Source organism: Anguilla rostrata, chromosome 14 (genome assembly GCF_018555375.3).
Source record: "Anguilla rostrata isolate EN2019 chromosome 14, ASM1855537v3, whole genome shotgun sequence".
In the NCBI taxonomy this organism is placed as follows: domain Eukaryota; kingdom Metazoa; phylum Chordata; class Actinopteri; order Anguilliformes; family Anguillidae; genus Anguilla; species Anguilla rostrata.
Window position 1 is genome coordinate 3,271,489 of NC_057946.1, and position 11,192 is coordinate 3,282,680.

At 44.9% G+C, this 11,192-nt stretch overlaps 1 protein-coding gene across 3 annotated transcripts in view; it reads right to left on the reverse strand.

Annotated features, from left to right (window-relative positions):
* The window catches only part of pam (peptidylglycine alpha-amidating monooxygenase), an 82,588-nt gene extending 71,760 nt beyond the window's left edge, over positions 1-10,828 (reverse strand). For 2 of the 3 annotated variants that reach the window (XM_064309452.1, XM_064309453.1), the window contains exon 1: positions 10,658-10,828. The gene's annotated coding sequence lies outside the window, so the exon portion shown is untranslated. The remainder of the gene's footprint in view (positions 1-10,657) is intronic. The other variant, XM_064309455.1, reaches the window with a different exon arrangement.
* Positions 10,829-11,192: the final 364 nt, after the last annotated feature.

Sequence of the window (11,192 nt, forward strand, 5' to 3'; positions counted from 1 at the left end):
CATTACATTACAGGCATTTAGCAGACGCTCTTATCCTGAGCGACTTACTCAACTTTTTATGTACCATTTACATTCCATTCATTTATACAGCTGGGTATATACTGAAGCAATGCAGGTTAAGTACCTTGCTAGAGGGTACAACGGCAGATTCCTACCGGGGAATCGAACCTGTGACCTTCAGGTTACACGGCCAGTTCCTTAACCCTGATATGACGGTTAATTAGGCCTGGTATCCGTTTACATCTGTTTTAGGTGTTACAACATGTCAGCTCAGTTATGTAAAAGCTCTTCACAGTAAGGATCACGCAGTAAATGCACCTGAGCGACGGCATTATGCGATGACTGGTCCGGGTTCACCCCGCTGTCAGCTGCCGTTTGCACTCTGATTAATTAGGCTGTCCGTCAAAGGTTTCTCACGGTCCGTATTACACGAGCCGAGCAGAATACTAAACCTCCTGTGTCATTCTTCTGCGTCTTTTCCAGAGGCAGAAGTACTGCACTATTGTGTGTGTGTGTGCGTGTGTACGTGTCTAGTGTGCGTAGTTGTGTGTGTTTGTGTTGGTGTGCGCATGTGCATAGTATGTGTGTCTGCTTGCAAGTGCATGTGTGTGTGTGTGCATGTCTGTCTGTCTGTGTTTGCACATGTATGTGTGTCTATGTGTGTGAACTGTGTGTACACGTGTGTATACGTGTGTCTAGTGTGTGTGTGTGTGTGTGTACGTATCTAGTGTGTGCGTGCGTGGGACCGTGCGTGCATTTGTGTGTGTGTGTGTATACGTGCGTGTGTGTACGTGTCTAGTGTGTGCATGCGTCTGTGTGTGCATGCGTGTGTAGTGTGTGTGTGTGTGTGTGTGGAGGGGGGTGGGGGTCTGAGAAAGAAAATCCCAGAGGGGAGAAAATCAGCACTGACCCAAGCAGCCACAGATGATGACATCACGGCCGCCCTGTCAGTGGTTAATTGAGCATGAGCACGAAAACGGCCCCAGAAGGAAATGCGTCACGGCTGTGTTTATAGAGCCAATGAGGACGCAGAATCCACGGACCCCACAAAGCCTGTGTGTATTCCACTGCATCCACAGACCCCACAAAACCAGTGTGTATTCCACTGCATCCACAGACCCCACAAAACCTGTGTGTATTCCACTGCATCCACAGACCCCACAAAGCCTGTGTGTATTCCGCTGCATCCACAGACCCCACAAAACCTGTGTGTATTCCACTGCATCCACAGACCCCACAAAGCCTGTGTGTATTCCGCTGCATCCACAGACCCCACAAAACCTGTGTGTATTCCACTGCATCCACATCCAACGGAGCCCAGCATTTCAGTAAAAAGCATCCCCACCTCCTCAGGTAAGCAGACAGGTCTGACAGGTGAGTTAAGGTGGCTCAACGATAAAAGTTGTTTGTCGTTAATTCATCAGTCCGGTGAAACAAAAACGGTTCCACAAAAAAAAGTCCCTCAGTTTGTCGACTTTTTGGCAATGTAGGGCAGTTCACAGAAGTCTGCTTCTTATCAGACCCCCAAAGGAAAACAGACTGTTTACTGAGCTGACATGGAGTCAGCAAGTGTGGTGATAAGCACAAAACCGTCCAGACCCACAGCGCAAAGTGTCCCTGTACAAAGTGTCATGAGTACAACTTGGCTAACTATTTAGCTAGCTAGCTATGGCATGTCACCTCTGTAACGTTATTTGTTGTCCTCTGTGTGTCCATACATCTGTACCGGTGGTACGCGCTAAGTAGGTTAACTAAAGTAGGCGAAATGCTAACATTTTAGAGTTAGCTAAAGTAACGTTAGGCGATGAAGGTGTGCTTAAAAATCTCGTGCCGTTCGAAGTGGTGATTTTGGGAGATGCACCTGCACATGCGTTCTACTCAACAAAGCACCACCTGCGCATGCGTCCCACCAAACGTCCCTCTCAGGTCGTCCGTGAGTGAGTGAATGAGTGACCACAATTTTCCATGCATAGCCCATGGTGGCAGTTCCTACACGCTGTGGGAAAAAGACAGTTGCAAAACATCTGATTGGATCAGCATTTTGTGAACTTTTGGTTCTCCACAATACAATATAATCATGTTTTGTATCATGGAAAACAGATGTCATGAGGAAGTTGGTGTCTTTCGTGGTAGGGTGCTGACTAAAGATCTTGATACCTATGGGTCAGCACCCAGCCAGATACAAAGGTTAACCCGGTGTGATAAGCTTACAGAGGTGGTGCAAGCAGGATCATTGATCTATACTGTTTTGGCTTGATTGTGTCGTTACTTGCTGACTTGGTGTTTTGCTTTGATCGTTTTGTATAAGGGGAAAGGTGCAATGGTTCAGGAAGACTCCTCAACACTCACACATTTACGCGCAGGGCCATTTCACCATTCACACATTGCACCATTGTATATTGTCATCATTACTAGACACACTGAACAATAAATTGCAGTCATTTTAACCTGGCATTCCTCTTTGTCTCTTACCACTGCACACCAAGCAGCTTTAAGGCCCTAGCACACACACAGAACTCAGGATATCTGCACCCCATAGTCACTCACCTATGTAGTAGTGTCGTAACAGGATACGCAACTGTATTTATGCAGGCTACACAAGCCAAAGACATGTCCGCATCTACCAAGTTAGACAGAGAATCAATCATGCCACACTCCTGGCAGATAGCAGTCTCCTCCATCTATGCATAACTGTTACAACAGAAGAAAGGTTAAAACATTATTTTAACTGAGATAACATTAAATTAATCCCGTTCCAATAGCACCAAGTAAGACTACACGCGTTCGTTTGCGAATGGTAAATGGACTGCATTTATATAGCGGGCGGAGTGTAGCACAGTGGGTAAGGAACTGGGCTTGTAACCGAAAGGTCGCAGGTTCAATTCCCGGGTAGGACACTGCCGTTGTACCCTTGAGCAAGGTACTTAACCAAAATTGCTTCAGTATATATCCAGCTGTATAAATGGATACAATGTAAAATGCTATGTAAAAGTTGTGTAAGTCGCTCTGGATAAGAGCGTCTGCTAAATGCCTGTAATGTAAATGTAATGTAGCGCTTTTATCCAAAGCGCTTTACAATTGATGCCTCTCATTCGCCAGAGCAGTTAGGGGTTAGGTGTCTTGCTCAAGGACACTTCGACATGCCCAGGGCGGGGATCGAAACGGCAATCCTCTGACTGCCAGACAAGCGCTCTTACCTCCTGAGCTATGTCGTCCCTATGTTTGCGACTCAGATACTTACACTGTTCGGTTTGTGGAGAGGTTTCTCACAGCTGGTGACCTTCGACGCACCGTTTGGTGCATCTGAAGGGTTTCTGAGAGCAACCGGACTCCTTGTCCTCCTCTAATTCAAGTTCAATCCAATGTTAAACCAGTTCTCGATCACAATGTTCAAGCCCTGAGCAATTTTCAAAAAACTACATGACAAGGAGAATGCTGCCACACCCTTCCCAAAGCTCACTGCTTATGCTAAACACAACCAAATCTCTAAATAACCCGTTTAATCTTTAAAAGAAAGACTTCATTGCCTTGTGCCACGCTGTGATATTTCTATCACTTGAACAGTTACTGAAAACCTTAAAGCAGAACTCGGGCCTTCTCCCCGCCATTTTCTGCTCATCTCAATGAATTGGAAAAATAACGACAACGGTAATTTGCCTCCAGGAGATTCAGCACACGCCTAGCATAACATCATAACCCACGTTCATAAGCAATTTTTCTGGCCGTGTTCCGTGCTTGGCACAAACCATTACAGAGCTCCTTCGGGCGAAAATACTGAAGTTATTTCCATGCTGAATAATTGAAGTGAAGCCTGGGGCATGGGGGGGGTGGGGCGGGGAGCTGGACACTCCCTATAAATAGCTTTTTTGGGGGGGGGGGGCAGAGCAGAACAGGATCCTCGTATTCGCCGTGAAGCTAAAAAAGTCAGAAATAAATAGGCTATTTCATCCCTCAGGATTAATTGATGAAAGCGAGCGTTCGTAACTCGTACGCGATGGAAAAACACACAAAGCCCAACAAGAGTCATCTCATCACTTCCTATTGATCCACGCCGTTGCGCGCGCACGCTACCGTGGCAACGGCAAACATCAGTCAGCCGCGCGGCGGATCGGCCCGGCCGTTATCTGCGCTCTGCAAACAGGCGTAGAACGCGCCGTGGCGCAGGTACGACCGTCTACGACCAGACACCTGCGGCTCCCCTCCGCTCGATGTCACCCCAATCCCAAACTTCACACACCAACACGAGTCGCTTTCCCCAAACTTCACACACCAACACGAGTCGCTTTCCCCAAACTTCACACACCAACACGAGTCGCTTTCCCCAAACTTCACACACCAACAGGAGTCGCTTTCCCCAAACTTCACACACCAACAGGAGTCGCTTTCCCCAAACCTTCTGTCACACACTGCGGCCGGGTGCAGTCGCCTGCTACTGACTCAATCCACCGCTAAGTTGATGCAACAAGGCAATCTGTCGCCATGGCAGAAGCGCAAGAATGAAGTGTGGTCTCGTACCGTCAAAACGCGGGACCAAAAAAAAACGCATGCGGAGCCGCCAACCCGCCAACGTGAGGGCCTGAGCAGCGCTGAACGCTACTTACCTGCCTGTCAAACTCAGCTGTGCGCTGCAGAGAATAACTATGGGGGGGGGGCAGAGAGAGGGGGTGAGAGAGGCAGAGAGGAAGAGAACAGAAGGGGTTGAGTGAGAGAGAGAGGAGGGAGGGAGAGAGACAGAGAGAGAGAGAGAGAGAGAGCAAGATGAGAGAGACAGGGGTGAGACAGAGACAGAGAGGGGAGAGCAGACAGGGTGAGACAGAGCAGAGCAAAGGGGGGAGTGTGAGAAAGTGAGAGAGAGACAGAGAGAGGAAGAGAACAGAATGGGTTGAGTGAGAGAGAGAGAGGGAGGGAGGAGAGACAGAGAGAGGGAGAGAGGAAGATGAGAGAGACGGGGGTGAGACAGAGACAGAGAGGGGGAGAGCAGACAGGGGTGAGACAGAGCAGAGCAAAGGGGGGGAGTGTGAGAAAGGGAGAGAGAGACAGAGAGAGGAAGAGAACAGAAGGGGTTGAGTGAGAGAGAGAGAGGGAGGGAGGGAGAGACAGAGAGAGAGAGGAAGATGAGAGAGACGGTGGTGAGACAGAGACAGAGAGGGGGAGAGCAGACAGGGGTGAGGCAGAGCAAAGGGGGGGGAGTGTGAGAAAGGGAGAGAGAGGGGGGTTAGAGCGAGAGAGAGACAGAGAAAGCACAGGGCTATAGTTCTGATCCGTGCTGGGGGGCATAGAATGCAAGAATAGATAGAGAGTGAAAGAGACAGAGGGAGGCGAGGGGGGGGGGGGGGGAGAGAGGGAGACGGATAGAGGGTGACGCTTGGAATTACCCCAGCCCGTTCACAAACACCCCAGCTTAACGCTGGAAGCAAAGGAAACTATGGTAACCATCCAATGCCTAACTGACAGAGGTCTCTCAAACCCACAGTGACCAGCTTATTACCGAGCGACAGACATATTAAGGACCTGATCTCTGATTTAATAAAATCATCTTTTTCATCTTTCTGATGCCAGGCAGACGCTCCTGGCGATTAGCAGCTTTGCCTTCCCAACAGTCTCCAGTCACACGCTGCTGCCGCCCGCAAGAAACACTGACAATCAACGCAAGGTCTTATCCTCAAAGGAAACGACGCAGGGATTTAGTGAACTCACAAATCAGATGCTCCGAAAAGCCTCTTAATCGCAGTCATTTCCCGATGATGTCTACAACACACACTGAACATACTGGGGTGAGCAGATGACACCGTCTGGCTCTTATTTTCCCCCATAAATCCTTTCATAAGTTAATAACTAATAATCAAACACGCTGAAATTTCTTTTCTGCCTTACGGTGGCTTTGGGAAATAAGCAGCACGACTAGGCTCACCATAATAATGACCAGCCCATGGCTGCATGCAGTCTGTAGCAGAAAGACGCTGGCCTTCTTGAACTCTCAAAACCAGAAATGGCACGAACTGTACATTATATTACATTACAGCCATACTACATTACATTACAGGCATTTAGCAGACGCTCTTATCCAGAGCGACTTACACAACATTCTACATAGCATTTACACTGCATCCGTTTACACAGCTGGACATAGGCCTACATTGAAGCGATGCAGGTTAAGTACCTTGCTCAAGGGTACATCGGCAGTGTCTTACACGGGGGAATCGAACCTGTGACCTTCAGCGTTAACGTCACGCCAAACGTAACGCGCGTCCGTTTGAGAAGAGACGCACTGAAAGGACGCACGAAGCCAGCTGGACATTCAGCCCCGCCGTTCCCATGGTAACAGGAGAGGAGCACATGGCAGCGGGTTCCGACAGCCGTGAAATTTTTACTTTATCTGCATGAGACCCACAGAAAAAAATATGCAGCGATTGTTTAGACTCATAATCGCAAAGCTTCAACGCTCACCTTTCAACACAGTTCTGCTCCAACAAAGAGTTCATCAGCTACGGCATCAGTTATGTGATGAAAGGACACACCATTGTTTGGTAATTACTTTGACCAGGCCTGAATACACATAGGTCTATGTAGCTGCACAAGTGGGGCCCAATGCAATAAATCCCATAGGATAATGAAATTATAATGTAAGTACATTAGTAAAATGTTGATAAAGAAAAGAAACTAAAAAAGATTGTGTGCTTCAGTTGTGTTTGGCCAAATGAATACATCAGCTTTTTTTTTAAACGCACAATTCAATTCTTCTGAAGTATTCACTTGGCAGGGCAGCTCTTCAATAGAATAAAAGAACTCCAAACAGCATTAATATTTATTCGCGAGGTGAACAACACATCGGCCTCTTTGACACTTATAAATGCATAAACCAAAGAAACATCGCTTGGAGAAATGTCAGGCTTGGCTGCCCTGCCTGATGCTTTTATAGAGTTGCATGAACCCATATTGTGCAGCTCTGAAAATATCAAAAAATAAATAAACAAGCTTACCCAGTTCATGGCAGCGTTGATTGGCCAACATAAGCTGCCTTTTCAAATGAGTTTCCATTTACTGTTTATTTTAATTACATGACAGGGAACTGTCAGGGAAAAAATAAATAAATAAAAATTTGGCTAACGGCAGTTGGCACGGCACTGGGCTGTTTATTCCGTTTAATGTTTACTGGGGAAGGTAAGGTTAAGTGAATCTGGGCCTACAGAAAGAGAACTGTGAACATACAGAGCCCAGGCTAATCTGTTTACGCAGAGCCCTGCCAAACTGCTATCATGTGTCAGCGCAGGAAACGTCAGCCAACGTCTCGTAGTCTATCCGAATGCACAAGAACAAGCACTGGTAACAATGCAACATAGGCCAACGTGGACCACCACAGAAATCAAATCATTAGCTGGTCTTGACTGCTTATGAGCAACCTGGGGCAACATGCCACACCCACTCAGTGATGTCACAATTGGACCAGAGAACAAGACCATTCCAGCAAAAACAGCCAAAAATAGAGTGTTACAGTGATGACGTATCGGAAGTTTCTTCCGCAGTGGGTTCCCTTGGCAGATTTCCAATGCTTTTTTCCCCCATAGGGATTTCGTTTTCAGCGGAAAATAATGTCTGTGGTGGACGTGAGCCTGAGAGAGTTTCACGTTTTGTTCTACAAGATAAACTACACCTATTAATATCTCAACCGTTAAATTTGAAGCCGTTATGTGCTTTTAAAAAGCTAGTTGCTAACAAGCGGCAAACTTGAGTGGCAGTTGCCAGAATGCGACCATTGTTGTAGTTTCAATAGGCTTACGTTAACACAGACCTTATTTTCTACAGAAAACGAAACTCCTTTGGGGGAAAAAAGTGTAGGAAATCTGCCAAGGGAACCCATGGCTCAAAAAAAAAAAAAAAAAACTCCCTTCTGTGGTTTTAGGACTACAAAGCATAGCACTCCATTCTGACAGGACAACAGGCCACTGAAGAGATTAACACTGTCAACATTGCAGTTTAAATTTTCCATTCACCTTTTGCCATCACACCAGGTAACTACTTCAAAGCCAAGTTCAGAGCACAGACTCAATGGCCAGGTAGCACCATAATTTAAGTGACACAATCTTCATATTCTACACAATTCTGCATACTTATCATAGAAGACACAAACATTTTCCATCGCATCTGGCGATTGTATTGCTAAGCCCCAAAGGAAGCGCTGAATTGGAATGAAGACGCAATGAGATGACACAAGACAGAAAACTGCACGGTTTTTTCAAATGTCTACTGTTGGCATCTCCCAGCTGCTGAAAATCAGGGGAACATCTTCGAAAAATTTGTTGTCTCCTCTCATCTCTCTGCAGAAGCATAGATTCCAGCAAGTAAAGACCGGACTGAAAATCAGGCTAACTGCCCTCTCTGCTGGTCAAACAGAGCTCTGGGTGCACACGATGAGGCTTGCAAATGCCAGACCCGCCGAAGACTGCTGTCCAACTCGGCTATGGAGGTTGATCTCGATTCACGTAGAGAACACCCAACGTTTTGGGTCGTTTAGAGCTTGGGAGCACCATAAACATGTTAGCGCACTTGTTGTTCTTAGGCCTTGTTACAGGCTTAAATATGTTTTGGATTTGAATTTTGGTTCTTGCTTTGCAGAGTTGACCTACCTTAGCAATTTAGTAATATTACATTGCCTATACTGCCTGGTCTGAGAATGTTGTTAGTCCAGTCTGACAATTAATTAATCATGTATATCAGGTGAAAGTACCTTTGTTCTCCTGTATTGTAAGTTGCTCTGGAAAACACCATCTGCTAAATAAATTAAATGTAGTGGTTTTTGACAGAAATAATCTGGTTGTAGTTTCCATTACTGACCGTTAAGAGAGGGGTGTCCAAGGCAAGAGATGGGTAGGTATTCCATTTCAAGGACAGTTTTTTGGCTACCATTTCCATACCTTAGAACACAATAAAAGGTATGTCTGAAAGGCTACTCAGTGATCTTGAAATAAACTGGCCACATAGTGATGATATAACCATCTTCTGAACCTACAATATTCAAAAAATCATAACTACTGGCTCATTTGACAAAGAGAGTTGAAACCATATAATATATAACCAAAAATCTGGCTCCTCCTTGTCAATAAATCTCTTCAATGATTTAAAGCAACCATCATACACTTTTAATCCAACAATAATTGACTGATTTGTACACTATTTAATATGGTGCACCTACTGACATACCTCTATACAGGTATTAATAGGCTACTACCTCTGCATCCCTCACTTTGGGAACCACTGGTTTAACCACAAGTGATGAAACTTGACATCAGAACACAAGCTCCATATTTAAATATATATTTTTTTAAATCATTGAATCATGTTGTCATTGGGATATACTGATCAGCAGTCTGAAGTATTTCCCCCTTAGAATTCGCCAGAAATAGTTCACAGCTGTTCCTTAAAAAAATCTTCGTGGGGTGGGGGTTTATGCCGCTGGATCCCCCTAGAGGGATGCAGTTCTCGAGGTCTGTGTATTTCAACCCTCCCAGAATTCAAAATAAAGTTGCGCCCTTGCCAAAACCACAAAAGCGCAATATAGCTCTGCTTACGTGATTTTAATATCATGCCAGTATCTCGTTCCTTCCCACATCACATACGCCAACGGCTCCAACCGAAAACCAGTTAAACGTTAGCCTACTTTAAGAATAATCGGGTAACACAGACACGTTCAAACTCGGGGCACAGAACGTCGCTATCCACGCTGCTTCTGAGGTCATTTGAAGAGTACTTTCTTGCTTTAATTGAAACCATTAACAATCTGTGCAAGCCACTGTAGTGTCGACAATCTTCAGAAACTTAGGTAAATACCTGAATATCCTTAATTGTATGTAAAAGCTGTCTGTGCCAATAGAAAACACAGTAAAATTGAAATTACATACATTAAAAACCCAGAGCATGAACTGCAACTTCAATGACATGACACAACATATGTGCGCGTGACAAATCAGTTCAAAGCTGTTCATTTTTAATAACCTCCTTCCCAAAAAAAAAAAAAAACCATTAAAAAGCAAGTCAACAAAACAAACGTTACACACTCACACGCACGTCTGCATTGGCTGCCTGTTCTTCCGTTTCACGCCCTGTATTACCATAACACATCGTTTCGCTAATTTACCTGTGTGCTTCTTTACGTTAGCTGGCAGTCCTGTAACTGCTCTAACTGACTAGCACTGGCTATTTTCCTTTCATAGCAAACCAGTTAGATTGATGATGCGGATTAACAATAGCAAACACTTTTCATTAGTCCAGCAAACTAACGTTCATTTGGCTAGCATTTGCTGTATTTTTTTAGTTTTTCAAGATAAATTACCCAGACTAATTAGCTTCCGAAATGTCGTACCGTTAAGATACAGTTTGACCATTATCATAATGTTACTTGTCATATATCAACAAACCAGCAGACAACGGACTGTTGTAAATACCTGGGTAACTAATTAGCTAGCTAGCTAGCAACTTTCAAACGACTGAGATGTGTTATGCTAACTTTGAAATCTTGAAACGTGACATAATCCCAGAGTAAAAAAGCGAGGAAGCCAAACCATCGAACAATCATAAAACAGATTTACTTGGTATGCCAGTTGTCAGATAGTTCCTGAGTCTGTGTGCTAAATAACACAAAATGCATTTTCATAGCGCTTACCTTTCTTGCGACTTCTGGTTTAAATGTTTCGGTCACTTCGTACCGACTGCTTCTGACTCTCTCTCTCCGTTTTTCCACCGAGTAGACCAGGGTAATCGTTAAAGAACAATCGATTATACGTCACTGAGCAACGAGCCATGGATCACGAACAGAATGGAGACGCCACGGCTCTTTTTTTGCGCAATGTCAGCTATCATGTGCCAACACTAAAGTTTATGGCAGCCTAGCCAATCAAATATACTTTCATTGTGTCACTAATGACTCATTGCATTTCTTGCCTCTTCCTCGTTCGTTTTATTTGGCTCAAAACTTTTATTAACAGGTTACTGTTTTTTTGTAAAATACATCCCTGTGATTATCTTGGGAGTTGGAATTTGTACACAGATTCTGACATTTAACAGTGTCTCTGGTCAAATAATTTTGCTACAGTGACTTTATTTTCTAAAGAACATGTCTTTCTGCTTTTTTCTCATAAAGGTGTCCTTGTTTATGAGCTATATCTGCAGGTAGGGCTTGTCACTACATGGGGACATTG